The 27,917-nt window shown below is 52.7% G+C and overlaps 1 protein-coding gene across 10 annotated transcripts in view; it reads left to right on the forward strand.

Moving 5' to 3' along the window:
- The window catches only part of Tns1 (tensin 1), a 230,526-nt gene that overhangs the window by 89,454 nt on the left and 113,155 nt on the right, over window positions 1–27,917 (forward strand). Inside the window, exon 1 of one of the 10 annotated variants that reach the window (XM_026786505.1) lies at window positions 8,038–8,187. The exons of 6 other annotated variants lie outside the window; for them this stretch is intronic. The gene's annotated coding sequence lies outside the window, so the exon portion shown is untranslated. Of the gene's footprint in view, window positions 1–8,037; window positions 8,188–9,946; window positions 10,014–14,407; window positions 14,428–17,976; window positions 17,996–27,917 lie in introns of those variants that run through there. 3 more of the 10 variants (XM_026786506.1, XM_026786507.1, XM_026786509.1) reach the window with 3 other exon arrangements.

The raw sequence follows: 27,917 nt of genomic DNA on the forward strand, positions 1-27,917 counted from the left end.
TGAGGCGTCTGCCCCTGAGAGGAGAGCTGCCGAGTCTGACCTCACTTCCTCTTCCGCCCAGCATTCTGCTCCGTTCACTCCTCCCCCTACGTTCTAACCTATCAGGGCAAGCAGCTTCTTTATTTAATTAACCAATGGCCTTCCTCCATCATCTATCTATCTATAATTTATATGGACTATGTATACACACACATACACACACGAGCACACGAGTCATGGTTCCAGGGTAAGGGTGGTGATAGCGTCTGTGAAAGGGGAGGATGTAGGGATAGCTAACATTTATTGGGGACTGCTTTATCCCAGACCCTACACTCAGTGCTCAGAGCCATTAAATACCCTCCTGGAGTCATACAGCCTCTAAATAGGCAGGCAGGCTTTAGAGGCAGTCCATGCAATATCCAAACCTGGGCTTTGCCCTCCAGTGTCAGACCAGGGCCAGGTTTCCCTGGTTCTGCCATGTTAGAAGGGCTGACATCCTAGTTCAGGGTGAAGGAAACGTAAATTTGTTTTGTGTAGTGTAATCCCAAGCAGAGTCCTCAGGAGGGAAATCTCCAGCTCTTGCAAGCCCTAAAAGTGAGAGCTCACTAAAACACGTGCAGCAGCTTTGACCATCCAGCCTGGAACAAGGTCTCGAGAAGAACCCTGGAGGGCTGAGAGTCAGGTTGTGACAGGAAGCGTGGGATGAGGGGAAGGGGTAATGTGTGAAAGTGAGGATGCTGAGGGCTAGGAAAGCCACCAGAGACAAGCTGGGAGGGAGCAGAGGAAGGGAGAGAGAATGAGGGAGTCACCATGGGCTTTGGCTGGGGGCAGCGGGTAACCTCAGACTCTGGACACAGGTATCCAGCCAGGACCAATTCCCACAGGGCTACTGAGAAAGGACCAATGGAAACTCGGAAGGTGAGAGGCCAATTGGCTAGTGCCATGGCTGACTTGGGACAGCATGTGCCAGCCAAGTGCTCAGCCACCATCTGGACCACCTTCCCTCCCTTCTGCTCAACTGCCAGCCTTGCTAAAGGTCAGTTTGTGGTGTGGCCAGCACACTCCCCGGAGGCCACTGCTCACAGCTCTGTCCCCGTCGTAGATGCTCCTGTTCCTTTCTGCCTCTTGGGCAGTCAGTGGGGACTGGGTCCAGGTTCCCAGGGCTTCACAGATATTGGGTGGAGACAGGAGGTTGTAGTAGGTGGGGACCTCTCCAGCCTCCTTTCCAAGGCCAGCTGCTCATATTTGATTGTGTGCGTTCATCTTTTCTTTGTCATCTAAAATAAAAGTGGGGTCCTTGTGCCAGTATCCATCAGATATTTTTAGAGACATTGGTGACTCTAATAAATATCTGTCTGATAAGAGCACAAGGGCATAAAAGAGAACCCGACTTTCTGCTGGTGTCTGATTTACATGGAGTATGTGGAGCTTTCGTTTCCTTGGAACTAAATGCCATATTTTTATGACTGGACAGCCATATCGTACTGTTAGCAAAACTGAACTTCTCTTTGCCTTTAATCTTGGAGTTTTCCTGGACTGAGTTATTGTTAAGTCATTGTTGAGGACAGTAGCCCAAGAGAGAAGTTCCTTTACTAGTTCTGACCCATGTGTAAAGTCGGTTTAGTGTTTTCAGTCAGTGTGGTGTCTTAGTTCTCCCCTCCCGCCCCTTGCACGTCCCTCCCACATCTCCGTCTCATTACTGATAAGTATGTTGAACAAGCCAGGGCAGAGGACAGAGCCCTTTGGCAAGTCAGGAAGTTGACATTGATCTATTCATCAGCACCCTGTGCTGGCTAGGAATCCATTAGACTTCCCATCTCCAAGAATGTCACGGTGATTCCACCAACACCTTGCTGGAGCTGGGAGCCTCCACCCATGTAGTCCGGGTTCCTTAGACTTTGGGGTTAGGGGTTCTATGGTTCTGTGAAGGAGGGGGTCTTTAGGCTCCCTAAAAGGATCCAGATTCAGGGAAGAGACTTTGTTAGAAGGGAAGGAAAAGAGGGGGAGGGGATACCCATGAGGAATCTTGCTCTACAGATAGGGAAGCCCCCGAGGACTCCCCAGCTTTAACGGTGAGTTTCTCAGGGGAGACCAGGGTTCATATGCAGTGACTTCTGCCAAGGACTAATGTCTGCTTAGGACTGTGCTCCCAAGAACATCTAGGGGGCCTTAGTGGCCATCAGAGAGGCTTGGTGAGAAGGCTGTAGCTGGGAGGTACAAAATCTCACTTACCCTGGGCCCTAAGGCTGCGGGATCCAAGTGCTTCTCCTGATTGGAAGCTGAAGCAGTCTTAAGCGAGGGACACACCATCTATGTACTGGGGAAGAACAGTGGGCAGGCTGCCTGTCCCACCTAGTGCATCTCCTGACCATGCTGTCCACCGGAGACTAAGACAGTCCCCCCACCAACTGTAATTCCCCGAGGTGATGCAAATATGTGCGAATAAGACACAAATACAGCTGGCTCTCACAAAGGAACTCTTGGGGACAGTGGTATGGATGTGGCTTCAGGGGTTCCCTCTACAGGGGCCCTGGCAAGACCTCTCTCAGGGATGACATCGATGAAAGCCTCCTGGGAGACAGTTCAGACTTCCTTAGCTGCAGCGGGAGGGGCACAGCTCAAATGCACAGACAGTGACTGTGTGGAGGGTGATCCTGGGGTCTGGCTTGCAGCCAGCTGAGCTTTTGATAAGTCAGAGCCCAGAGCAGTCTCTTTCCCCATGTCCCTTGAGGGACGAAGAGCTATACCCAAGTGTGCCCTCCCTCTGGGACCTGCATGCTGGTTCCTGCCCCCTCAGAGTCCAAGATGGAGCAGAGCGGGGCTCAGGTGCTAGAATGGGTGACTTCCCCATCATGGGAAGATGTTGAAGGTGCTCTCTTTCTTTCTTTCTTTCTTTCTTTCTTTCTTTCTTTCTTTCTTTCTTTCTTTCTTTCTTTCTTTCTATGATTTATTTATTTATTATGTTTACAGTGTTCTGCCTGCAGGCCAGAAGAGGGCACCAGATCTCATTACAGGTGGTTGTGAACCACCATGCGGTTGCTGGGAATTGAACTCAGGACCTCTGGAAGAGCAGTCAGTGCTCTTAACCTCTGAGCCATCTCTCCAGCCTGATGCTCTTCCTTTATAGGGCATCTGATCTGACCCTGAGGATTTTGGGGGTGTGTTTGTCACAGACGGAGTTCCTCTAGAGTTCCCAGTTGAACTCTGGGGTGGCAGGGCTATGCTCAAATGCTGGCTGATCCTAGAGAAGGGCTCTGAGCTCAGGTCTAAGACCAGACAGGATCCTAGTCACTTTCCAGACTTCCCCGGGCCTTTAGAAATTCATGGTGTTCGTGTGGGGCCAGGGAGAGCCACCCTGTAGACAGTCACTAGATACTGATTAAAGTGCCATGAAGGAAGATATGAAGACAGTTCCGGGAGGACCCGCCATTGTGGGCCTGGGGCTGTGAGGCCAGGACACTGCATTCAGTACATTGGGTCTTGACCCATCGGTGTCCTGGCTCTGTCATTGGACTTTCTTTGCTTCTTGTGTCCTTTCTCCCCTGTTCCGTCCTTTTCCAATGGAAGTGGCTGTTTCAGCACCTGGTCTGACATGGGGCATTCATTTCTCCCTGCCCTTCTCAATGGCTTTTCTGTTGCTTCACCCACAGCTCTGTCTCTTTTTTCCTCTGGTTTTCTGTGACCCCCTCTTTGTACCCCTCTCTTGGCTCCCAGCTTCCCCGCCGTATCTTTCTATGGTCTGTCTTCAGCAACAAGCATCCCGTGGGCCCTGCTAGGTGCCAGGCACTGCCAGCTCCTTCTTGGGGTCTGGTCTCCTAACTTCCACGATCACCCTGTCTCTGCCTTCACAGTTAGCCCCCTGCTCTCCCTTCCCCCAGCTCCACGGGGCTCCAACACTGGTTATTATTCAGTTTTATGAGAAACCTCCAGGCCTGCCCCTGAATGGACTGACCACAACTGGAACCAGATGTGCAATCCAGGCTTGGGGATGTGAGGGAGGGAGGGGAGAGGGAAAGGGCAAGACTGGCTTGAGGGGGGCTGGGAAGCCCTGGGAACCTTGGTTGTCAGGGCCTAGAGGAAGGGAGGCAGGGAAGACCTAGGCAGTTTGAAGAAGCAATGGGGAAGGAAAGAAGGGAGAAGCAGGCTTTTTCAGAAAGTGTCTTTATTGTGGATAGCTCCTGAAAACCAGGAAGAAGGCCGGCTTTTCCGTAGAAGCCTTCCAGCTCCTTGACTTCCTCTGGTATGTTCCTAGGGACTCTCTGAGTTCGAGGTTCCACTCAGGTATGGAAGCAGGCAGTCTGGGAAAGAAGGGCCCCCATTGGGCAGAGGTAGAGAGAGAAACCTCCAAAGGCTTGGATATCTGGAGGAGGGCGGTGTTTCAGAGGGGCCCCTATGCTGCTGCAGACCTGAGGAGGGCGGTGTTTCAGAAGGGCCCCTATGCTGGGGCAGACCTGGGGGAGGGCAGGAGGCGTCTGGGGCCTCTGGGTATCAATGTGATGATTCCTGCATCCTCGCAGACTAGGCCTTGCCGCAGCTGTGCAGCTTCAGAGATAAACGTTTGCCCAGTTATCTTGTTGGAGGACTGTGCGGTACTTAGATGTTTCAAGCGTCCCCGTTACCCATTTACGAACAAGCCATCCATCAGGCCGTCTCTCTATGGTCCATTCATTTCACATTCACTGCACTATGTTGGAGCTGGGTGTTGGATAAAGTAGAGAAAGGAAAGGGAAAATACAAATTGGCCTGGGAGGTACAGGCACAAATGTGGCGGGTCCAGAGGAGGCCGGCCTGGTAGTACAGCTTGAGCAAGCTAGGGTCCTTCTTGGAGGATGGGATTTTTTTCTAAGTGATAATAGCATCAATTTGGTTTTTGTTGGTTTTTCAAGAAATGCTTTCTCTGTGTGGCCTTGGCTGTCCTGGAACATACTCTATAGACCAGGCTGGTCTTGAACTCAGAGCTCTGCCTATGTCTGCCTCCTGAGTGCTGGGACTAAAGGTGTGCACCACTACTGTCCAGTTGCTGTTATGCATCTTGCATTCCCTCTGATCACAGGCACGCAGATGTGGGGAGACCCAAGAGCAGTTGCTCACAGTGGCCCTAGAGGCCCCATGTCCCTGCCAATTATCTACCTCACTCTCTGGCTCCGTGGCTGCCTCTCAGGTGGATGCTCACTACTGATAAAACTGCTCCCTGAAGGCCTTTGGTGTTTCACCTTCTTCCCCTGTTATCACCTTTGACCCAGAGCAAAGGCAGTGAGGAGACTTGGTTTGAGCCTGGTGAGGAGGCTTTAGCCAGTGTCCCCATGGAGTTTATAATTTTCTTTGTGTTTGTCATTCCTGGACAGCGTGTGTACACCAGTAGATGGACTGATGCGGCTGTGGGGTTGTGGGTTCTGACGTGCTGGGACTGGAGGTGTGGGGCCTTGAACTCCATTTCTATCTAGTGTAGGGAAAGGGCATGTCTTCTCCAGAGGGCATGGGGGAAGGGTGATGATCTTCCCATATACGTTTTAAAGGAGGCACTCCGCTTCTTTTCCCAAAAGGTTTTCTTCTTATCCGGGGCATTAGCTGGTCCTTGTGGCTCTGGCCTCAGCTGATCTGGAGCCTCTTTCCTCCCTTTGAGCCCCTGCTGTTCTACTGGTGTGAACTGAAGCCTGCCTGAGGGAGGATTTGGCTGAATGAATAAAAACATCACAGAGTCCTTTGGATGTAAATTTATGTACATCAGAGGAAACTGAGGCCCAGGGCTGTAGGTGACTAGCTCAGATGCACAAGGCATGAACCCTTCAGACACACAAGCCCTTCTGCTTGGGGCCAGAATTAGCACGCACAGGTTCAAGTTCCTCTCTGGCATTCATTGGCTGTCCTGCCTGGCCTCTGACAGGGGATGTCCCCTAACCGCTGTCAGGCGCCTGTCCTTAGCTGTGATGGCAGAGTGAATGACAGCCGACTCTTTTTCAAGTGTCCGGCATGAGATGGCTGTGTCCGCTGTCCGCTTCTGTCCTAGTTTCATTTCTGTTATTGTGAAAAATACCCTAACACAAATCAACCTAAGGGAGAAAGAGGGGCCCATCATCAGTGGGGGTGGGGACTTCAAACAGCTGGCTGCATCACATCCTCAGTCAAGAGCAGAGAGAAGCAAATGCATGTATCCTTGCTTGCCTGCTTGCTTGCGCTCGGTTGGCTCCGTTGATTTCTCCTTTCCTCTACAGTCCAGGAACTCCTGCCTAGGAATGGGGTTACCCATGGTAAGCTGGGTCTTCCCACTTCAGTGAGATTAATCAGGACAATCCCCATAGATACGCTTATAGGCCAGCCCCACGTAGACAATCCCTTATCAAGAACCTCTTCCAGGTGATTCTAGATTGTGTCAAATTGACAACTTAAGCTAACCATCTCTAGCACTTGGTCAGAGGCAGGGGCAGAGGCGGGAGGATCTCTGTGAGTTCGAGGTCAGCCTTGTCTATAGCAAGTTCCAGCTGGGGCTACATAGTGGGATTCAGCCTCAAAAAAAAAAAAAAAAGTGACCATTACATTTTTAGGAGACACTTGTCTGCTTCTATCATTTATACATTGATCCAAACTTTTTAAGTGCTTTCCCCTTTATTATTTTTAGTATAAACACATTTCATAGACACAGAAAGTTGGAATCATTGTATGCTGGGCTGTCTAGATTCAGCAAACGTTTTGGCGTATCATTAGCCCTGCAAACTGGTGGGTTCTGCTCCACAGAATCCATAGGTGCTGATTGAAACTATTTGGGAAGAAACCCGTGACGGTCCCGAACAAGAACAGACTTCATAGTGTGGTCGTTCTTCCTTAAACAGCTCAGCAAGCTATTACTTACAGAGAGTGTTTATACAGTTTATATAATCCTGTTGTAGATTTTACAAGTGTTCTAGCGGAGATTGAAAGCAAGTAGGAGCGGAGTAGCTACGGATGTGGCTCAGCTGGAATAGAACTTGCCTAGCGTGCGGGAGTTCCTGGGTTCAAGCCCTAGCACCACATAAAACCTGGCATGGTAGCCCCTGCTTGTAATCCCAGCATGGAGGGTAGAGGCAGAAACCAAGGTCAGACTTAGTTAAACAGCTACTCCGGCATGGATGAGATTGTATTTGTAAATCAATCATACAGGAATCTGTGCCTAAATTCTGTGTGAACACTTTGTGCAAACTCTTTGCCCTTTCACATAAGGGATCTGATTATCCACAGTCCTGGTGTCCATCAGGAGCCCTGGAAACAGTACCCAGGGCAAAGATATGATTGTATGACATCTCCATCATCCTACTATTTTTTTTTTTTTTTTGGTCAGGGTCTCTGTGTAGCCTTGGCTGTGCTGAAACCAGGTTGCCCTTGAATTCCCAGAGATCCACTTGTCTGTCTCTCAAATTCTGGGATTACTGCCCCCTGGCCCCATCATTTTACTTTTTTGGATGCATTCTACAGAGAGTAGAAGCATGCATTTTATGATCTGGAACTCTGCTCCAGTGACTTTTGAGTATAAGGTCATGTGTGTTCTAATTCACTCCAGGAACAAAGCAGATCAGCATGTCACATTTGACAGCCAAGGAAAAAGCAGGTTTCAGAGGAGAGAAGGCTGGTAGCTGGTACCCAAGTTGTGATGGAAATGCAGCTTGTTTTTTTTTTTTTTTTTTTTTTTTTTTTTTTGTGTGTGTGTGTGTGTGTGTGTATTCTTCTCCTCCTCCTCCTCATCACTCAGTAACCCTTTGGCCTTGACTCCACAGTTGAGTCTTTTCTAAGAGCTCCTCAACTTCTTAGCATCGTGATTCTTACCTGTCCCTTCGCACCCTTGTTTGTTAAGCCCTCTGGTCTGTTCCCCAGAGAGCTGCTGGACAACTGGCCTACCCAGGTGCACTGTGGTACGGGCCTGGGGCCTGGTGGTGTACAGTTTGTGCAGCGGAGCGTAGCAGGGGTTAAAGGAGGCGGCGGTGGGGGGCGACGCGCTGACTCCGGGAAGGAGGCGGTGCCCCAGGCCGCCCGCCCGCCCGGGAGGGAGCCGGCAGCGGCAGCGCCCTGGGAGCGCTCACTCGCTCACAGCAGCGGCCTTGGGACTGGCTCTGCTACCTCTGTCCTGTTGGTCAAGCTCACCGCCTCCCCAGGAGCCACCAGCTTCCTGCCAGCCCCGCCACCCACCCTGCTACTGCCCACCGCCCTGGCCTGCCACCCAGTGGCTCTTCAGTTGGAAAGGTGAGCGGATGCTGTCAGTGAGTGTGTGAATGAGCAAGGGTGCAGGGGATACAAACAGCCCAGCAGTTTGCACGCACTGATGTGTCATGTTCTCCTGAACTTGGGGAAGGTGCGGTCAACCCCTCCCCTGTCACACTTCTAGGCTAAACTAGCCCCTGGGGGCACAACTTGTCAGCCTCGGAGCTGTCAGATGTTCCCCAGGTCTGCCAGGGATGTCTGGGGCGCGGCTGTCCCTAAAAGGGCTGAACCAGCTCCAGGAAGAGTTTTGTGTGCAGCTAAGTTGCTGGCGTTAATAAGGCTTTGTACAACAGGGAGCGGGGAGGGACCATTACCACCAGAGGCAAAGAGGCAAAGGAGGAGGGGGTCTCTTCTGCAATCTGGTAGGCAGAAAACTGTCAGCGAGCATGAGTCTTTTCCCTGCTAGTGGCTAGAACTTCCTTGGGGGTTCCTTCCTCTCTTTGGGTGCTCTCTCACTCTGCCCCCAAGATCTGTGTGCAGGGGAGGGTCTGGATGCAGAGGGTTAAAGTTAAAAGCTCTAGCATCAGTGTGTCCTCTCTGCATGGGCCCCATGCTCCCTTGACATGGGCACCTCCTGGCATGTGTGCCCCTTGCCCCTCCCCCAGCCAGTAGGCTCATTCCTTCCTCACCCCTCTGGGCAGAAATGTCTAATCCAGGTGGTTAATGAACACACAGGGTTCCCCTGCACTGGTCCCTGCCTGCTACCCCTTACGAAGTTTGAAGAAGCCACCCACAGCTAACCTCAGGGCCAGGGCCAGTATTGCCTGCCCAGATGTTTTAAGGCTGGCCTGTGTCCTAGTAGAAGAAACTAAAAGGGGGTGACTGGGGGTGGGGTGGGCAGAGAAGCCTGCTGGGCTCTTGGCTGGGCTCTTAGCAGGGGCGTGGGATAGGGTTAGGGGACAGGATGGTTACTGGTTGGGGAAGTTTCCAGTATCCTGAGGTCAGGAAGGCAGTTGTGGTGGGAACAGGAGGGACAACTGGAAAGTGGGGTTCTGATGATTGGGGACCGGAGGCTTCTCTCTTGGAAGCCCTTTCTGTGTGGCCTAGCAGAGGTGGTGTGGGAGGTGGGAGGGAGGGCCCTTTTCCCTTCCTGAAGCTGCCTGGAGGTGGGGTGGGGACCATTGTGGCTCAGACTTGGCCTCCAGCACCTCGTGCCCTTGCCAGCTGGCCGGCAGCTCTTGTCTGCCAGACCCCAGTTTTTCCCCAAGACCCAAAGCTTACTACAGCTGAAGGACCCTTAGCCCTAACGGCTCTGGCCCAAAACAGGGTGGGAGAGCCGTCCAGGTGGGAGAACCCCCCAACACTGGATTCCCAATATGGTCAATGGAGAAGGAGTTGAGAGGAGGGGTTAGGGGAGGGGTGAATGGGTGAGGGGCAGGACTTTGATCTGAAATTGAGGATTCTTGGGTGATGTAGGAGATAGCCTAGGAATCTTTCTGACTCTCCAAGTCCTGGCCTTGAACTTCTGACTCTCTTTTCCTAGCCCTCGCCCATACATCGTAACTTACCTCCATTAGAGCTTAGTGTGGGCTATAGCCAGAAGGAGTGGGCTGAGATGAGGCACCTGGGAGACCAGGGAGGAGGCCGCTGTTCTGGGGGCACCCAGCATTGATGGGCTTCATTCAGGGAGCAAGGAAAGGGTGGGGTTGGAGATTTGCCTTGGAAGAATGAGGGTCGAACCAAGAGCGTCCAGAGGTTCTCGCTGGCCAGTGCGAGGATGGGCTTTGGTGTAAGGTAATGAGTGGCCTGTCGCAGGGAGCAGTTCAGACAAGCTGGACACTGTGGAAGGATTCCTGCGCTGCGATGTGGTGAGAAAAACGACCTTTGAGGTCTCTGGGGATGCTGAGGTCCTGGGATTCTTAGGGTTGGGGAGTTCTCTGACTCTGGAATGGGAGCTGGGAGTGGGGGGGTCAGAGTTGTGGCTTCAGGCTTTGGGCATGGGTGGGGACTTACAGGGTTGCCCTCTCTGACCGCACTAGGGAATAGGGAACCCTTGCATATGCCTCTCCCTGGCACCCATAGTGGACTGACTGCCCACCAGTCTGCCCCCAGCTGCTTACTTCACTGCTACTGTGGTAGGTGCTTCCTGATGGCCACTCTGGCCCTGTGTTTAACTCCTCGAAGACTGGATGGAACGTTGGACCTTATGACACAGTGTAACGGGGGAGAGGATGGCATGTGTCACAGGTCTTTGGTTTTTTTGTTTTTGTTTTTTCGAGACAGGGTTTCTCTGTAGCTTTGGAGCCTGTCCTGGAACTAGCTCTTGTAGACCAGGCTGGCCTCGAACTCACAGAGATCGCCTGCCTCTGCCTCCTGAGTGCTGGGACGAGGTGCACCACCACTGCCCGGCCATGTCACAGGACAAGGACTGGTTTCCATGTCGGGCATTCCGAGAGCCTGCCCTGCGTAGCCCAAGAGCAATGCCAGACTCTGTGAATCAGGAGAACCCCGGAGCGGGCCTCAGTTTCCCTCTTTACAGATACTTTACGGTTGTCAAGCCTTCACTAAGTGGCTTGCGTAACAACCAGTGTGTGGGGGTAGAGGTGGGGGTGGAGAAAAGCCAAGGGCATTTGTTGTTCTCAAGAGACTCTCAGAGGGGTAGGAGAGGAACAGGTGACCTCCCTGTGGCCTCTTCAAACCTGTTTTCCCTGGGAAGGAGAGGCAATGGGGGTTGATACTTCCCCAACTCAATGCTGGGGGTGTGGCTTCCTACAGGGAAGTGTGTGTGTGTGTGTGTGTGTGTGTGTGTGTGTGTGTGTGTGTGTGTCCTGATGGCTTCCCTTGGGGTTAGGACCCTCCTTGGACTCCATCCGTTCTAGCTCAGCTTGCCTAACTCAGTTTGCCTCTCCCTACCATCCGTTCTATGGATGCCTGTGGCCCCTTTGCTCCTGAGCATGGACCCAGAGGTTACTGTATAGGGCCCTCTGCCTCCAACCAGGTCAGTAGCTTTAACCTTCTGGCTTCCTCTGAAGGGGAAGTCCTTCTCATTTTCTAACTTTTATTCCTGTCTACAGCCGGGAGGTAGGGGAGGCTTCTTAATCAGGGCATTTTCCCTCTGGATGAAAGGGACCTGGTGAAGAGGGAGAGCAGGGGAGGATGTGAGGGCATAGACTGAGCCGCGAGCTGTCCATCAGTTTTCCCTAGAAAGGGAAACTGAGGTTTTCGGGATAGAGATCTGTCAGAAGATCCCCCCTGCATGCCTCTTGCCCCCAACAAAACAAATCAGAAGGGAGCATGATGGATGGATGACCGTGGGGGAGGGAGAAGGTTGTTTTTAGACGCTGGGGAGGGACAGGCTTCCACTTTGTCCCCAGCATTATCCCCCGAGGCCTCTGGCTCCCTGGCTCCCTGGCTGGCTGGCTTTTAGCTTTCCAGAGCCATTAGGCATGTAGAGGTGTGGGCATAAGCCAGCTGGGAAAGGAATGGTGGGGGTGGCAAGGATGCCAGTGTTGAAGGCTGGGCTGCCTCCATGGACAGCCTGTGCTGGCAGCTGGAGTCTCTAGGGTAGCTGATTCCTGGTCCCTCCTGTCCTCACCTTGGTTTCTTTGAGGGAGTTGGACCTGTCATGGGAGGGGACTGGGACAGTCACTGGCCCTTCCTCCTCCAGGGCTCTGCCGGGCTGTGTGTTCCCTGCCTTTTTAGGGCTTTGAGCTTGCAGCTCAAGCCTGAGCACCGGGTAGGTCAGGGACTTGCGCAGAAGGGTGGATCCAGGGATCTGATCAGATGAGAGCTACAGGAGGTCCCCTGTGAGCGAGCTCTCCAACCCCTGCCACTGGAAACTCCCTCCCAGGACCTTCCTAGCCTCTTGGAGTGAATGTGAGACCCATTTGCTGCAAGTGTCCCTTGATCTCATCTGTAGGTCCCTGGCTGCATTGCTGCTCCCTGGCTGTGTAATGTCTTTTGCTTCCCAGGTGATGCTTTTGGTGCCAACTGAGGCTGGAGGACCGAGGGTTTGGGACAGGCCTCCTAAAGATCTGTAAGCCTACAAACAATGCTGCTTCTTTACCCCCTAAGGTATAGAGTAAGGACATAAGGCTGGAGCCAGCCTACTGGGGACCTACCTATGGCAGCCATTTCTACCTACCAGCTGTGTGGTCTCAACAAGAGATTAGGCCTCTTGGGGCCTCAGTTTTCTCTCTAAAATGGGACAGTAGTATTCACCTCATGGCACAGGCATTGGGGTTGAATGGATTCATCCATTTAAAGTGCTTTGAAGTATGGGATGCAGGTCAGCTGGTAGCATGCTCGCCTAGCACTGCATACATTTGGCATGGTGGGGGACACCTGTAATGACAACCCTGGAGAGGTGGAGGCAGGAGGATCAGGGGTTCAAGATCATCTATGACTGTAGAGTAAGTTCAAAGGTCAGCTTGGGATACAGAAAAACCCTGCCTCAGAAACAAACATCAGAAACCAAGCAAGCCGAAGCGCTTTGTTAGTTAACACTGGTAAGTGTCCTGATCAGTGGTGTCATTCATTCCAGAGCCTGCCTCGTGGTTGGCCCCACTCTCTCTGATCATAGTTGTTTCTTCCCTACAATGGAGAGAGTCATGGGCTTCCCTTAAGGGGCGCTAGTAGCAGAGCAGGGTCTTCCTTCCCTGACTTTGTCTCTTTAGGAGGAAGGCCTAGAGTTGACAAGACCTCAGACTTGTCTCCCCAGAGAGCCAGAGCAGATATGTGTTTATGGAGGATTCTGAGAAAGTTGCTATCCCAGTAAACAAGTCCCTCGGGGATCCCTTCCCACCCTCCAGACAACCACTGTTTGCATTAGAACCTCCCAGGCCTGGCAAGGGCCTAACTTGTTTCCAAACAGGATATCCTTGACCTTAGCCATAGCGAGTTTTACATTTTAGGGTGGGAGTCCCGGGTAACCATTGCAACTGACTTAGATCCTCCTCCGGGGCCTCTGAAAGCCTGACATCTTGCTACCATCTAACTCAGTCCCTTGTTGGTCAGGGGTGGGAATAACCACCCCAGCCCTTCCTGTGTGTACGCAGGAGCTGAGAGCTTTCCCGATTGGTCAGTAGGTCTCCTAGCCGCTCCCACTCCCCTCTCAGGCCTCTACCCTCTTTGGGGTCCATGGTTCTCTGGTATCTCTGCCATTCCTCCACCAAGGATCAGCTTTTTGGCTTGCTCTCTTACCCAGTGATTCCTCCCCCCCCCCCCACCCAGGAGGCTGAGGCTGCATTGGGTCAGGGGTGAACACGGTTTCCGGACCCTTGGCCCGCCCAGTTGCAGCTGCAAAATGCATCGAGAGTTCCTTTGAAGGAAGAATGATCTTAGGCTGGTCATGATGACCACTGGGAGGGCTGTCTCTGGCTTCCCTCCTCTGCCCCTCTGGACCTTTGATCCTTGAGAGATGAGAAGTGGACCTCACCTTGAACACATCCTCCACCAGCCCGGGCTATCAGCAGGTCCATAGCCATTCTTCAGGGAGAGGGCTGAGGTTCAGTGCTGGGCTTGGTGATAGCAGCGGGCAGGACTATGGCTCAAGAACCCTGGCCCAAGGCAGTGCAGGAATGGAGTTCTTCCAGTGGTGCCCAGGCTGGCCTGGCTCCCTTCCCACTGGGCCTCAGTGTCCTCACTTAGCAGCCAGTGGGTTGGAGAGGTGCACTGGAGGCCTCTAAAGGGCATCTGCCAGTGGGGGGTGGGGGTGGCTCCTCAAGTCCCTGGCTGTGAAACTTCACCTTGGGTTGACCTTGCTTCTCTCCCGCCCCGCCCCCACCTCTGGCAGTGGCTGGCAGGAAGTCCTGCCTGATTAGGGCCCTAATCACCGGCTGAGACTCCCAGAATCGCAGAGCTGGTGAAGCAGAGAGGGGCTGGGCTAAGGAGGGGGAGTATGAGACCAGGGCCCTGGCTGCCTGCCTGCCATCTGGGTCTGGAGGAGATGGGCTCCTCGGTTTGGGTTCCTTGGGTCCGGCAATGCCCATGAGCGTGCCGAGGAGGCCGGGAGTCGGGGCCAATCCAGCTGGGCCTGGGGACCATCCTGATTTCACAGTAACAGCCTTTTAGGGCATCCACTCTGTGCCAGGCAGGGTGCCAGATATGGGGCTGGACAGGCCACTGAGACACCTTCTAGTGGGAGACAAAGGGGCGTAGACAGCGCCTCTGCAAAATGCTGCAGGAGCAGGGCTGGAAGCCGTGGACGCAAGTTGGTGCAGTAGCTGAGGCCATTGAGATGGACTTGGAAGGTTGAGGACTTTCACAGAGGGACTTGTTCAGGTATGGGGCAGGCACGCAGGTAAGGATGGATAACATGACTCCCTGTGCCTTCCAGCTCTGCTACTGACTCCCCATGTGACATTGGCCGGGCCTCAGTGCCTGAGTCTTAAGATGAGAGACACATTCCAGCACAGTCTTGTGTGCTGTGGGGGAGTTGAAACAAGATTCTGTGTGCAAAATGCTTGGCAGAGTAGATGTGGTTTAAAGGGGGAACCTGCCACAAAGAGTGGCTTTGGGGAGAGCCCAGAGGCCTTGCTTGGGTGGCAAGGGGTGGGAGGTTTCCTGGGCCAAGTCAAAGTAGGGAGCAGCAGAGGGATGTTTACATAGGAGCGAGCATCATGATGAGGTTGTGGTTTAGGAAGGGGTTGGACGGGGAGGCCTGAGGATGAGCTCCAGTCAGGACCTGTCTGTGTTCTGCACCTGTGTCCTTCACCCCTAGGACTGGGAAGTCCTCTTGGTGTGACTGTGCCCCGAGACCAGAGCCTGCTGGCTGTGGAGCCCTCCCCAGCAAGGCTTCTTGATGAGCTGTGCTGAAGAGGCTCCTTGAGGGGGTATCTTTGACGGTGGGTCCCAGAACACAGTAGGTCCTCTGTGCTGAATGAATAAATGAACAAATGAATGGTCAAGGGTATTCCTTAGTCTGGTCTCCTGGAAGTCAGCAGCACCCATATAAGTGGCTGGTGAGGGTAGGAACAGGGCAGCCTGTTTAAAGCCGGGGGGAATGTTGAGTGTCTCAAAGGCCAGAGGCCAGCACATCACAGTTGCAAGTGCTCAAGGCACTGTATGATGAAGGAGGAGAGGGAATCTCAGGGACCTTCATTTATTGGAGTGGGGATTATCCTAAGGTGGTGTGGCCTTGGGGTTAAGTCATAGCTTGGCAGCCGTACCGTCTGGCTTCGACTCCTGACTCTACCTCTGACAGGAAGTGCAAACATGGACAGCTTACTGTTTGTACTGTGAAATGTGAGAAATGGAGAAGTGTGGCTGGCCAGCTCCACACTCTGTAACCTCTGCCACCATAGCTGCTGCTGTTATTGATGCCAGGCCAGGGAGCAGATTGGGAGAGGGGGCTTCTGGCTAGGGCCGAACTAGCAGCTGCCTAGAGGGGGATGGGAGAACCCGAGAGATGGATGAACTCCTTGAATGGTTTAGTTACCCTCAGACAACTACATACGGGGCAGTTGCTGCCCTTGAGCTCTATGGCTGAGCAGAATATGGGAGCAGAGGGGCTCTGATAGTTAGGGGTGAGGGGGTAGGAATGAAGGAGAGGTGAGCAGGAGAAAGCCAGGACTCTTGAAATTCCCCAGCTGGGACCCCAAGAATTCCACTCCTTGTCTTGTGCCAGAGGGCCTGGTCTTCAGCCTGTAACCCGAGGTCCTGGACTCTGTCTCCTTCCTTTTAAGACTGATGCCTGCTTCTGGCGCTAGCTGGAGCCTCCAGCTGTCTTGGTGACTGACCTGGCTGCAGGATCTCCAGGCTTCTTCTTCACTTCCTGAATTGCTACTCCCACTGCGGGCACTGTAGCAGCTCCGCAAGAGAGGGAGAGTAGATTTAGGGAGATTGACTCCCCTCTCTGAGGTAGGGGAGGTGTTGCTGAGGGTGCTGGAGGAACTCAGGATGCTAGGAGTGGGGTCAGGCCGCTAGTTGCTGACTTTGACGCTGTGCAACTTTGGACAGTTTAATTTCCCCTTCTGAGCGTCTGGAATGAGGAGCGGGGCCTAGAAGAGTTCTTCCCTTCCCGCCATGGTGCTTTCTGAATGTAGGCTCCTGTTCTTGTTGAGATTGGGCTCCCGGGTATCTTCCAGCATCCTCTGGGATGCTGGCAGAGATGCTGGGAAGCTCCCTTTTGGTCCTGAGTTGGGCTGTTCTGTGTCTGGGGACAGTGACCATTCCTTTAGGCATCTGTTTCTTGGAACAGAGCAGAGGGCAGCAGCTGTTCCTGTGGGCAGACCAGTGTCTGGTGTGTCCCTATGACTCAGGTGGGGATGCTCTGGCAAGAGGGAGGGGAACCATGAGTCTTCTGGCTTCTCTGTGGCCACTCTCAGGGACCAGAGTGGGAGGTTTGACTTGCTAGGGTGCATGCCAAGGCAAAGTGAGTAACTTGTGAGTAATGGCTTGGTGTCTCTAGGGCAGGTGGCTCTTAGACTTCCAAGAGTGGGACCAGAGTGCTGGGATGCTCCCCAAAGGCTGCTGAATCACAGTCTCAGAACCCAAGCTCCATCTCCTTTATTATTATTTTGAGGAAAGGGTCCTGACAGGGTCCAAGCCTTGGCTATGCCCCCATCTGTGCTCCCTCTGATTCCAGCTGTACTAGTTTTACCCACCACCATCTGGGCTCTCACCCCTCCTCAGCGTGGTCAGAAGCTGCATCTGACTTGCAGTGGGCTGGCTGAAGGGCACAGAGTTTGCAGTCCGGTGCTTCTGGATTTGTGTCTAGTTTAGCTCCTCCTGGCAGTGTGACCTTGGCCAGTGCACTCTTGTTTAAGTTTAGGTGGCTTCCAGTGGAAAAGGGGGAATCACTTGTATCTGGTGGATTAAAAAGGATCACACGTACAGTGGATCCCGATACTGAAGTTCCTGTTTTGGCGCTTGCATGCTTTTGAAGCTGTTTACCCTCCAGTCAGCCCCAACCTGCTTGCATTGCTCGGTTCTGACCCTTCTAGCCTCCCATGCATACGTGTTTGTATGTGTGCGTGTGAACATTCTCCCTTCTGTTCTTACAGGATAGGCAGAGCCCAGGCAACCAGCAAGTTCAAGTTTAAGGATAATGTGTTACTGCCTCAGGCTGCAGTAGAGGGCCCGGTTCCTTTAGATATCTGGGGATGGGTGGGGTTGCAGAGACCTGATGGTGCTCCAAGGACCCTCAGACCTCCGGTTCACTTTCATCTACCGCTTTCCCACATCTGGCTTCCCGCTGCACTTGGCTCAGGCTCCTCAGTGCTCCGGGTCACACAGGCAGCTGGATATGTTGGCAGTGCCTTCGTGAGCCTGTTCTGGGGTGGGGCCAGAGGGCCAGGGAGTGACTTTGCATCTGGCAGAGTGGTGTGGTGGTGTGTGTGCTGGGTGAGGAGTGTGTGGTGCCTGGGGCATTGAGAGCTGTGTGTGGTCATCAGGGTGTTGTCTGTGGGTGTCTCTGGGTCACAAAGTCTCTATCTGATGGGCACTTTCTCTCCTCATCTCCAACCTGCCTGCTCTCTGAGCAACGAGAGCCAGTTCTGTTGCTGCCTTCCTTCCCTGCCTCCCTGTCAGTGTGCATCCCTGCGCTTTTCCCGGGAACAAGGAAACATGACTGGGGTGGATATGCGTCACAGAGAGCTAAACAATGCTGGTTGCAGCCAGGCTTGCTCCGGCCTCAGGGCTGGCCCTGCTTCAAGTCTCTGTTGCTGTCTAATTGGGAGCAAGAAGGGCTTCCTGCCTCTCGCCACAGATGGTCTTAAAGGAGATTCGTGAAGCCGGGTTGCCCTGCTCTAGGGACTTCTGGCTTTCGGGGCTCTGGGCAAGTCTCGTCATTGCTCACTAATGCCCCTGCCATCTGTGGGTCAGATGTTTCTGCAGGAATGACTTTCAGGTAACTGAAGCTCATACTACATAAAGGGTGGAAATCTTAGGCCAGTGTTTTGATGGAAATTGCCATTGAATAGTTGTCTTTGGTTGATGGTAGATGGGCTCTTCAAATGCTTTTTTATTTTTGCTTTATGTGTATGAGTGTTTTGCCCACATGTGTATATGTACACATATATGTGCATATGGTGGAGGCCTGAAGAAGTTGTCAGATATTCTGAAGTTCTGGATGGTTGTGAGCCACCACGTAGGTGCTGGGATTCCGACCCAGGTTTTATGCAAGAGCAGCAAGCATTTTTTGACCACTGAGCCATCCTTCCAGCCTAGATGGGAATCGACCCCTTCCTCTATCCTGCAGTTTCTCAGTTTCTTCCATAAAAGGGGGCCGGCAGTGGAACTTACATCACAGGGTGGAGCTGGGGATTCGATGAGTGGAGACGTGTCAGTGAGAGCATTGAGGCACACAGCGGCCCTGTTGCGTTGTGTCCCAGGCATTCCTACAGATGGGAGCTCAGTCAACTTCATCTTCACCCTTTGCAGGGTGGGGAAGGCATATGCTCTACAGCTGAGCTACACCCTCAGCCTGATCATAGCCTCGTTAACTGTTCCCAACCAGACTGAGAAGTAGTTCTCATCCGTCCCTTTTACGTGGGAGGGTGCTGAGAGGGAAGGAGTTAAGGGGTGTCTGAGCCCACACCCGTCTTGCAGTCCAGCCAGTCCCTTGCTTTTTAGTTGGACACTTGTGGCCTCTTGGAGGTGTTCAGGAATTCGCAAAGAGATCTGTGCATGGAAGGTGTGATGACCCTGGGGAGCAGAACCTGTTCCCAAGTGACGGGGTTAGTTTAGTGCTGAGCTATTTAGAGTTATGAGCAGGACAAAATGATCCTCCAAGGGTCCAGGAGACATGAAGTTCACAGATAGACTCTGAGGATGTGGAATTTCCCCTGACAAACACGAGGCTGGCTTTGCTCTCATCCTGCTTTGGCAAGCTTGAAGGCCTTTAAAAAAGAGAAGTAGACATCGGGAAGGACTTCCTGTCAGCCCCGTTAGGCTATTTAGGGAGTCCGGAGAATCAACAGAAATTTAAGACATTTCTTCAAATTTGTGATGACCTTTTTTAACATTTCAGTGCTGCTGAAATTGGAGTCATCCTGAGGATGGAAGGGCGCAGTGACTGTGTTTACCGTTTCTCCATCTCCAAGGCTGGCATCCTGAGGCTGGGGATGACGTGCATTTGGCCTGGCATGCATGACACCCTGGTTTTAAACCTTTGTAATACCAAACCCTGGGCGTTGTGGTGCATACCTGTAATCCCAGTACTTGAAAGGTACAGGCAGGAGGATCAGAAGGTCAAGGCCATTCTCCGGCAAACAGAACGAATCAACCTGTCATCTGGGTGGTGGATCAAGAACTTCCTAGAAATTAGGAAACAGGGTGGAGTTCATGCTTCGAAGGGAGACCTGCAGCTGTTTAAGGGCAGAGGTCTACGTGCCATGGTTGCACTGCTCGGCAGCGGGTGGCCTGGCTGAGGAGGCAGGGGGCTGATGCCCCTGGGGAACCTCTCTGCAGTGCCTGCCTCAGCTCAACCTCTGCCCCCACCTCACCCCATCGCGCTCAGCCTTCTATGACATGCGGGGGGGCAGCTGCTCCAGCCCCCAGCAGCTCTTGAGACCATTGGCTCTGTGGATTTTCCCATTGCTCCTAATTTTTTTTTCCCTCCCGGGCATCCTTCCTGCTTCCTTGTTCTAATATGGTTTAGGGCCAAAGATTTTTGTTTCTTAATGTTCTTATGTAGGGACAGAAACCCTCAGTGGGGAGTGAGGGATGAGGAAGACACCTCCTTCTGGGTGTGACCTTGGGAAAAACAGACCGGACAGTCGTCCTAGGGCAAGAATGTCCTCTTCCAACTTCCACTGTCACAGTTCCAGGCAGATTTATAAGTCTGTTTACATGCCTGTCTCCTCCTGAGGCCACAACTTCCGTCCAGGGTTGGGGCCGGTCCTCGGTTCTCTTTCCCCGCTTTCTCCTCAGCTGGGAGCTCTGTCACCTTGGCCTGAGTGACACTTGGCTCTGTTTCTTGGGCCTGTCACTTCCTCTGGCCCTCTCTTCTATCAGAACTTTGACCAAGCCCATAGCCTCTCCTTGGACCAGCTTCTAGGAACTCCTAGAAGTCATCTTTGTGCCAAAGGCTGTGCCACCCAGGCCCCTGCAGCAAATGTCCGGCCCCAGGAGGAATGGGGCTTCCATTTCTCTGCAGTTCAGAGCCTGCTAGGAAGCACACTCAGCCCCTGCACTCAGGACAGAGGCCTGGTTCCTGTGTCCAGTATCTAATTTCCCAGCTGCATACTGGGCTATTCTCCACCCCCTGCCCCCGGTACTGGGGATCGAACCCACGACCTTGTGCATGTTAGGTGAGCACTCTACCACAGTGCTATATTACCAGCCCTCTTAATAGTGATATTAAAAAAAAAAAGCCCTGTTTTTGTTCTGAGACAGCAACACAGTCTTGAAACCTCAGTCTCCCACATAGCTGAGATTCCAGGCCTGTGCTAACAAGCCTGGCTTCTGCCATCTTCTCCTTTAAGTGCCCCCTCTGTCCCCCTTAAGCACCCTCTTCAGGCTGTCTTCTGTCCCCTTCAGAGCCTCTTCTCACCTCCGTGCAGCTGCCTCTTTCAGGATGGCCTCCTAGCTGCCAGCCCCGCCCCTCTCTGATCCCTTGCTGTCTGACCTGCTCTGGAGGTTCCAGGGTACTGCAGGGGCCTGTACTTCTGCTTCAGCTGGGCCCAACAGGTTACACGTTGTTCAGCTGGGTTTGCTGTCCTCCCTGCCAGAGGCCATGGCTTCCATGGAAGGTCCCTTGGTCCTCACTGGGCAAGCCTCGAGGCCGTGGGCGGCATGGAGTCAGTCTGGAGCCTTCCTGGGGCAGAGCCCTGCTTCTGTGCTCACTCGCTCTTTAGTGGGGTGTAACCTTAGGCTGTGGATGTTGACTTCTCTGTCCCTCGCTCTTCCTTGTCTGTGAAATGGGCTGTGAAGCTCTCCAACAGAGGGCAGAATTTGTGAGAAAAGAGCAGGAAATGGCACAGGGGTTTTGTGGGAAGGTTGAGAAGTGGGCATCAGGGGTGGTTCCATAGGTCCCCACAGGCTGTTACAGCTGTGTTAGGATGTTTAGACTGGATCCCCTCACTCACGATACCAAGGCCTTTAGGCTGGGAAGTAGCATGGCTAGTGTGCACTTTAGAACTGGCTTCCTGGGGCTGGAGAGATGGCTAAGCTATTAAAGGCTAGGCTCACAACCAAAAATGTAGGAAATGACTTCCTGGTTGCTAAGAAGAGACCAAGGGCTAGAGAGGAGATCCTGGGAAGGGCCAGGGCCTCCATGTCTTTGACTCAGGGCACGGCAGTGGTGATACACGGGAGACTTGGGGGAATGGGGAAAAGGAAGAGGGAAACAAAGATGTATAGATTTTGGCTTGAATGATGTTGGGTAGCTCAGGGGAGGGTTACTTGCCAGAACATTGACATTGGCCGGTGTCAGGCCCAGGGCCTAGCCATGCCCTCTAGCTGTGCCCCCTTTCCCCATCCCACCATGTTTCCTGGCCATTGTCTGCCTCTTGCTCTTATGACCCTGGGTTGCAATCTTGAACTTCAGGCCTGTGCCCAGTAGGTGCCTGGAGCTCAGATTCTATTGCTTACAAACCCATCCCAGTGAGCAGCCTTACTCCTTTCCCAGCTGCCCCAATGTTGAGGGGCAGCAAGCATGACCATTGTGTTGGCTCCTTGGGGTTCTAAGGTTGGGCTCCCTAGGTAGCCCATCTTTAGAATTGCTGGGCAGCCCATGGAACCTATAGGGCAGTGGTTCTCAACCAGGGGGTCGCCACCCCCTGGAGGGGGCATATATCAGATGTTTACATTATGATTCGTAACAGTAGCAAAATTACAGTCGTGAAGAGGCAACGGAATCATTATAGAGTTGGGCGTCAATGCAGCATGAGGAACTATATTAAAGGGTCATAACATTAGGAAGGCTGGAAGCACTGCTATAGGGTGTTGACTCCAGTTGCTGTTGTGTGCCGTTTTCCCGGCCAGCTCTGAAGGGGATCAGCTTCAGTAAAGAGGTCTACTTCCATCATAGCTCGGTATGCTCTCCCCACCTTCACCCTCGCTCCTTAGCTGTTAGAGGACCTTCTGACTGGGGGTTGCTCTGAACGCTGCATTCCTGGGCACACCTGGTCATCTCGTCCTCTTTCAGGCTGGCTGTTTGATTGCGTGGGGTGTGAGAGTCACGTCTGTGTGTGGAGAGACACGTGGAGGGGTCTGCCAGGAGATCAGTTTCCCTCCGTGAGTAGCCCGTATGACAACCGTGTAGAACCTGGCAGTGGGCCAGGCAGCCAATGACAGGTGTCCTGGAAGAGGATTCAAGCCGAAGGAGCAACTTGGGGACCTAGTAGGGTAGTGCTGGGGACCTTATAGGTTCTGGGGACAAAATTCTGAGTCAGATTCTGAGGCAGCAATGGGTCCTGTCTTCCCCAAGTTTTAATCTAGGCTCCTTTATAGGAAGAGAAGCCCCCTCCAATTCTCTGTCATCACTGGAGCTGAGGGATCCAGGGCAGGGGCCAGGCTTCTGGTTCAAGATATTCCCGGGAACAGGCCTCTTTTTGCCTCCTGGCAGAAAGGAACTCTCCACACTTCCTTCCTGGTCATAGTTGAACTCTATATAAGGGAAGGAAAGAGCCTTGCTACTGTCTTGGAGTTAGAGAAGGACAGTGCCCTGCAGGGTTTGCACAGGCCCAGAGGCTGTGGGCCCAAGGCAAGGTCCACCCCTGTCCCCAGACCTCTCCAGCCTAGGGCCTGAAGCTCATCTTGGGAGGCTAGTGGCTTTGAGCCCTGCTGGCATTCCTCAAGCAGTCTTGTCCTGCTTCCAGGCTTCAACCCCATGGTCTCGACATCTTTTGGGCACCCACCAAGACACAGAGGACACCTAGGCTTCCTCGACAATACAGGGTGACTTAGTAGAGGCCTTTGATTGTCCCAGGGCATTGATGATATGAACTCACAGATGAGATTTCCTTATCTATATTCACAGATACTGACTTTTCTGGAGCTACCATGTGGTGATGCTCGGTGACCAGAGTTTAGATGCTGGTTACCTCCTGGTACAAAGGGTGACCATGGAGTGCTGGGTGGTGTCTCTGCTTAGGAGTGGAAGAAGTAGAGGCTAGGCTGGATGCTCTGGGCTAGAGTGTTTTATGGGTTTCTTGATTTTGGGGTACCCAATGGTTCCCTGGCCTTAGGCTTCAGGCTCCTGCTTTCCTCCCCTTTCTTTTCCTTGTTTCTGTTGGTATGGTTACTGTACCTCTCTACTTGCCTTAAGTTCTCTACTCTTTCATTCTTCCTGTCTCTGTGCCAGGAATTCTCTGCCTGGAGCATCGCTTCTGGTGGTCCTTCCTCTACACCAGAACCTTCAGCGGCTCCTCGGTTCCAGCAGCCCAAAGTCTGTCCTCTTTTCCTGGACATTCATAGTTTTCCCCGGTCAAGCACAGAAAGAGTGGTGCACAGCTCTTCCTCTTTTATACCCAGCTCAGTGTTCCTCCTCTTTTATACCCAGCTCAGTGTTCCTTCATCAGGGCGTCTTCCCTTTACCCTGTCTGGGTCCCAGCTAAAGGCGAGTCCTGGTGGGTTTTTTTTTTTTGAGATGCCAAGCCTTCTCATTTCCACGTGTCTCACATGTATTAGTGTTACTGAAATATTCTTTCCCCATCTTCCCTTTCAAAACAGACTTTACTCCTGAAGTGAGAATTGGGCCAAGCTGCACACCGGAAAGGACCTGCGTGTTTCCCTTTTGTGGGAATAGGGGTGGCATGGAGCAGGGGATCAGTATGGGAGTGTGACATGCAGCAGAGGGACAGGGATAACCTCGTCTGTGCCAGACTCACGGTCCCTCCTTGGGACGCCCACACTCTCCCAGTGACCTGCAGCCCCAGAACCTTGCCTCAGTGTGTGCCCTTATCCAGCCGTGTGGCAGAGAACAGGTGGGAAAGGCGGGTGTCTGAGACAGGCTGAAGTAGGCTACAGTTTCTCTGAGAGCCTTCAGTTTGTTGGGAGGTGACCTGAGACCCTGGGAGCTAGGGTATCGATGCGCACCTTGCTGGGGGTGAGGTTTGAGGTAGAGGGAACAAGTGTTAGACTGGAGCTTGATATGAAGAAAGCTGAGAAAATCTCCCGGTCATCAGCTGCCCAGCTAATGCTCCCAGATGTTTGACTTTGGGGATCTAGCTTAACTTCCATGAGCCTTTTTTTTACTTCAAAAACTGGTCTGAAAGTGAAGATGTGTATGGCTGTAAAGTGCCCAGCTCGGTGACATGCAGTAGGTGCTTTATAAACCCCATTGTCCCTCTGTTCCATATGTCATTAATGTGGGTACCCAGACATGTTGGACAGGCATGGGGGTCACCATGAATACTCCTCAGGAAATGAGCCACATGCCCATCACACGTGGATCCACTCAGGGTGGTAGGGCAGGCAGTGGACCTTGAACCTTGGTGGATCTTAGAAATGTGGATTCAGGGTCATGCAATTGGCTCTCATGGCTTCCGGGCTGAGTTCTTCAGTCAGTATCAGCCTGCAACACTGTCTCTTCAGTACATGGACACTGCCTCACCCGTATCCTCCGGGCTCTTTCTCTTTGGTCTGTGTCCAGTCTCTTCCTGTAAGGACAATAGGTCATACTGAATCGGGCTCACCTTGGTGGACTCACCTAGTCATGTCTTTAAAGGCCCATCCCTGGGCACTTTCTAAGGGACTGGTTTGAATTTTCACATGCCAGTTTGGGGGATATTATTCAGCTGTAACACGAAGGGGAATCAGCCAGACACAAAACGGCAAGCCTGTGATTGGTCTTTCAGGAATGTGTCTGTTAGCGTAAGACTTTCTGTGACTTCATAGGATGTCTACGTGGGTCTCATCAGCAGCAGCAGTCAGTTCTGCAGTGGTGACAACTACAGGTGACCTCCAACCCAATATCGCACCAGACACAGTGACATACCTCATAGGTTGGATACTTGGTCCCCAGGACTGCCTTCTGCCTCGTAGGTGCAAGCTTCAAACTTCAGGGTGTCTTTGTGCTTCTGACCAATTGGGTGTCAACTGAGATTCCTATGACCCCGCTTTGGGTACCATTGATTTGCTCCCGGAGACTTGGGAGTCATGGTTTGTGGTGTATCAGGAAGGGTTTGATGAAAGATACAAATGACGAGGGTGAGCAGTGTGGGAGTGAGGGGCATATCTCTCTCCAGGAGCCTATGTGTAAGTACTCCACAGCCCATCCTTTGGGGTTCGTGTGAGACCTCTTTGCATGGTTCTGATTCTCACAGTCTGGTACAAACCCAGGAGGGCATTTTGTGCATATTCTTCTTGGCCTCCCTGGGTATCATTCCTCCCTCTGCAATCCCACTGAGTTCTGTGGCCAGCTCCAGGATGGAGGGGCCTGAGAGATGAGCGTTTATGTGATGTGCCTAGGGTCACAAGGCAGATCTTCATAAATGGGCCTGTTCCTAAACCCCCCTTCCAAGGCAGATCCAAGAATCTTGATTGGGAAGGGGAGTTTAGAAATGGGAACGGTGGTCCAAGCCCCTTGAGGATCTGTTGTCAGATCCCAGAGGTCTCTGTGGTTAGCACATTCACAGTGCAGAAGGTGAGATTTTATGGAGTGGGAAGGGAAAGAGGGAGCTCATTGTTCAGTGGGTGCGGTGTATTGGATGATGAAAAGTTCTGGAAGTACATACTTGCTAGAATGTCACTGTGGATGCACTCAGCTCCACTGATTTTATACTTGGAAATGCTTATTTTATGGTACTTTTAATTTTAGGAAATATTATTATTATTATTATTATTATATTGGGTATTGGTTACTGAATCTAGCATGTTGTGCATTCCAGTCAAAAGATCTATCACAGGGCCACGTCTCCAGCCCCTAAGATGGGGCTTTTTATGTCGTGCATGTTTTGCCACAGTGAGAAGGGAGAGGGGCAATGAGAGAGCTCAGAGGATGGGGATTTGCTGCCAGACATCAGCATCCCATCTCCAGGACTCACGTGGTGGAAGGAGAGATCTGACTCCTGCAAGTTGTCCTCTGACCTCCATCCGAATAGCATGGCACAGATGTGCCCAGCACACATGCCTACATGCACACGCACACACTCTTCTAAGATTATTTCTCCTAGAAAAAGATGGTGGGAGGGGGCATTTAAGCCAAGTATACAGTGATGCAAGCCTGTTATTCCAACACTGGGGAGTCTGAGGCTAGAAAGAAAGAGTTCTGGGTTTGTGTTGGCTATATAGTAAGACCCTCCCTCAAACAAACAAACAAATAACAACAACAACAAAAAAGCCATAGCTACCACCATCAAATATAACAAGAAAAACCGTAGACCCAGCAAGTGTTAAAAAGGAAACCCAAGATAATGTTTCTACCCAGAATAAGGTGATGAGGTTATAGTTGGAAGTGTGAGGCTTCCTGTACAGTTTCTTGGGTCAGGGTCCACAAGTATGGGGTCTCCTCTGCAGGACCTGGCCAGTTTAGGAATCTGGAGTTTTATGTAAGCAAGGCTGAGAACTTAGGCTTTTATTGGGGTTTTGAGAAAGGGATGCTTCCCAGGTCCTCCTCCTTGCAGGGTAGTGAGGCACCGAAACGGGGTGCTGGCAGGGGTCTGGGCGGTCCTTGCTCTGTGCAGAGCAGGGTGGGCATGAGAGCAGGGCAGGATCGTGCCTCTGCCCAGCTGTGGCTCGGTTCCCGTCGGCTAAGCAGGGATAGTCAGTGGGCCCACCCCTGGGCCCTGGATGAGTTCTCACAGTACACAGAGTCATGGCTGCTGGGAAGCCAGTGTGATGGTGGGGGGCTGGTTGCTGCTGCTGTGAGGGTGTTGTCCTCCGCCCTTCATTTGGGGGCATGGCGCAGTAGGCTGATTCTGCCCCAAGTCCAGTGGTCTGCCAGGAGGAGCAACTCACCTGTGGCTGCCTGGTCACAGCAGGGCTGTCATCAGAGCCCTTGAGGAAGGCCCAGGGCTACCTAAGTCACCTATAGTCAGTGGGGCCAGCCACTGCTGATGCCAGGAGTGTGGGGCTGCTGAGCATAGACCACAGAGTGGCAGGGCCCCTGGTACTCCTGGCACATTCTGGGCTCCTGAGAGGGTGGCTGGGGGCCAGGGTGCTGGAGAGAAGGAGAGACAGACAGCCTTTTAAGGAAACATTTCTGTGCCTCAGAAAAAAAAAAAAAAGCAAGAATGAGACCAGAAGCTCTGAGACACACAAGTCCGTGGCCAGCAGCCCTGGCCCGGTATGGGTCTGGGGTGGGAAGGCCCCTAGGATACCACTTTGAGAGAGTATAACTTTATTCCCTTAGGTGATAGTGCTGTGTGGGTACATCTGCCTGGGGAGTTGGGGGTGAAGGGCGAGGAAAGGGGTCCATGGTTAGGATGGGCCTGGGAGAGAGACCCTCTGTGTGTCTCAAAGTCACGGCCCACCCTTATGCAATGGAGACCTGTTTGGGCTCTGAAAGCCAAGACAGCTCTGACCTCCTGCGTTATAGCCCTCCCTAGAGGTCACAACTGTCTGCGGTGCTCAGGATGGGAGCCTAACCGGGACCATCCTGACCAGGATGTGGCCCAGCAATCGTACCCAAGTCCCTGTGATGCTCTCATGAGTTGGGAGGGGGCCCTCTGAGAGTCTGGTCTGTGCTTTGAATCTTTACAATCGCTGTGGTTGGGTTGGCTTGGGTTGTGAAGGACAGAGAGTGTAGCCTGTGGTTGAGCCGTGGCTATTGATCAGGATGACCATAGAGAGGTCTAGAGATCGTCTCTCTCCTCCCCATCTTGGTGATTGATCAGGATGACCATAGAGAGGTCTAGAGATCATCTCTCTCCTCCCCATCTTAG

This window comes from Microtus ochrogaster, linkage group LG4 (genome assembly GCF_000317375.1).
Source record: "Microtus ochrogaster isolate Prairie Vole_2 linkage group LG4, MicOch1.0, whole genome shotgun sequence".
Lineage (NCBI taxonomy): Eukaryota > Metazoa > Chordata > Mammalia > Rodentia > Cricetidae > Microtus > Microtus ochrogaster.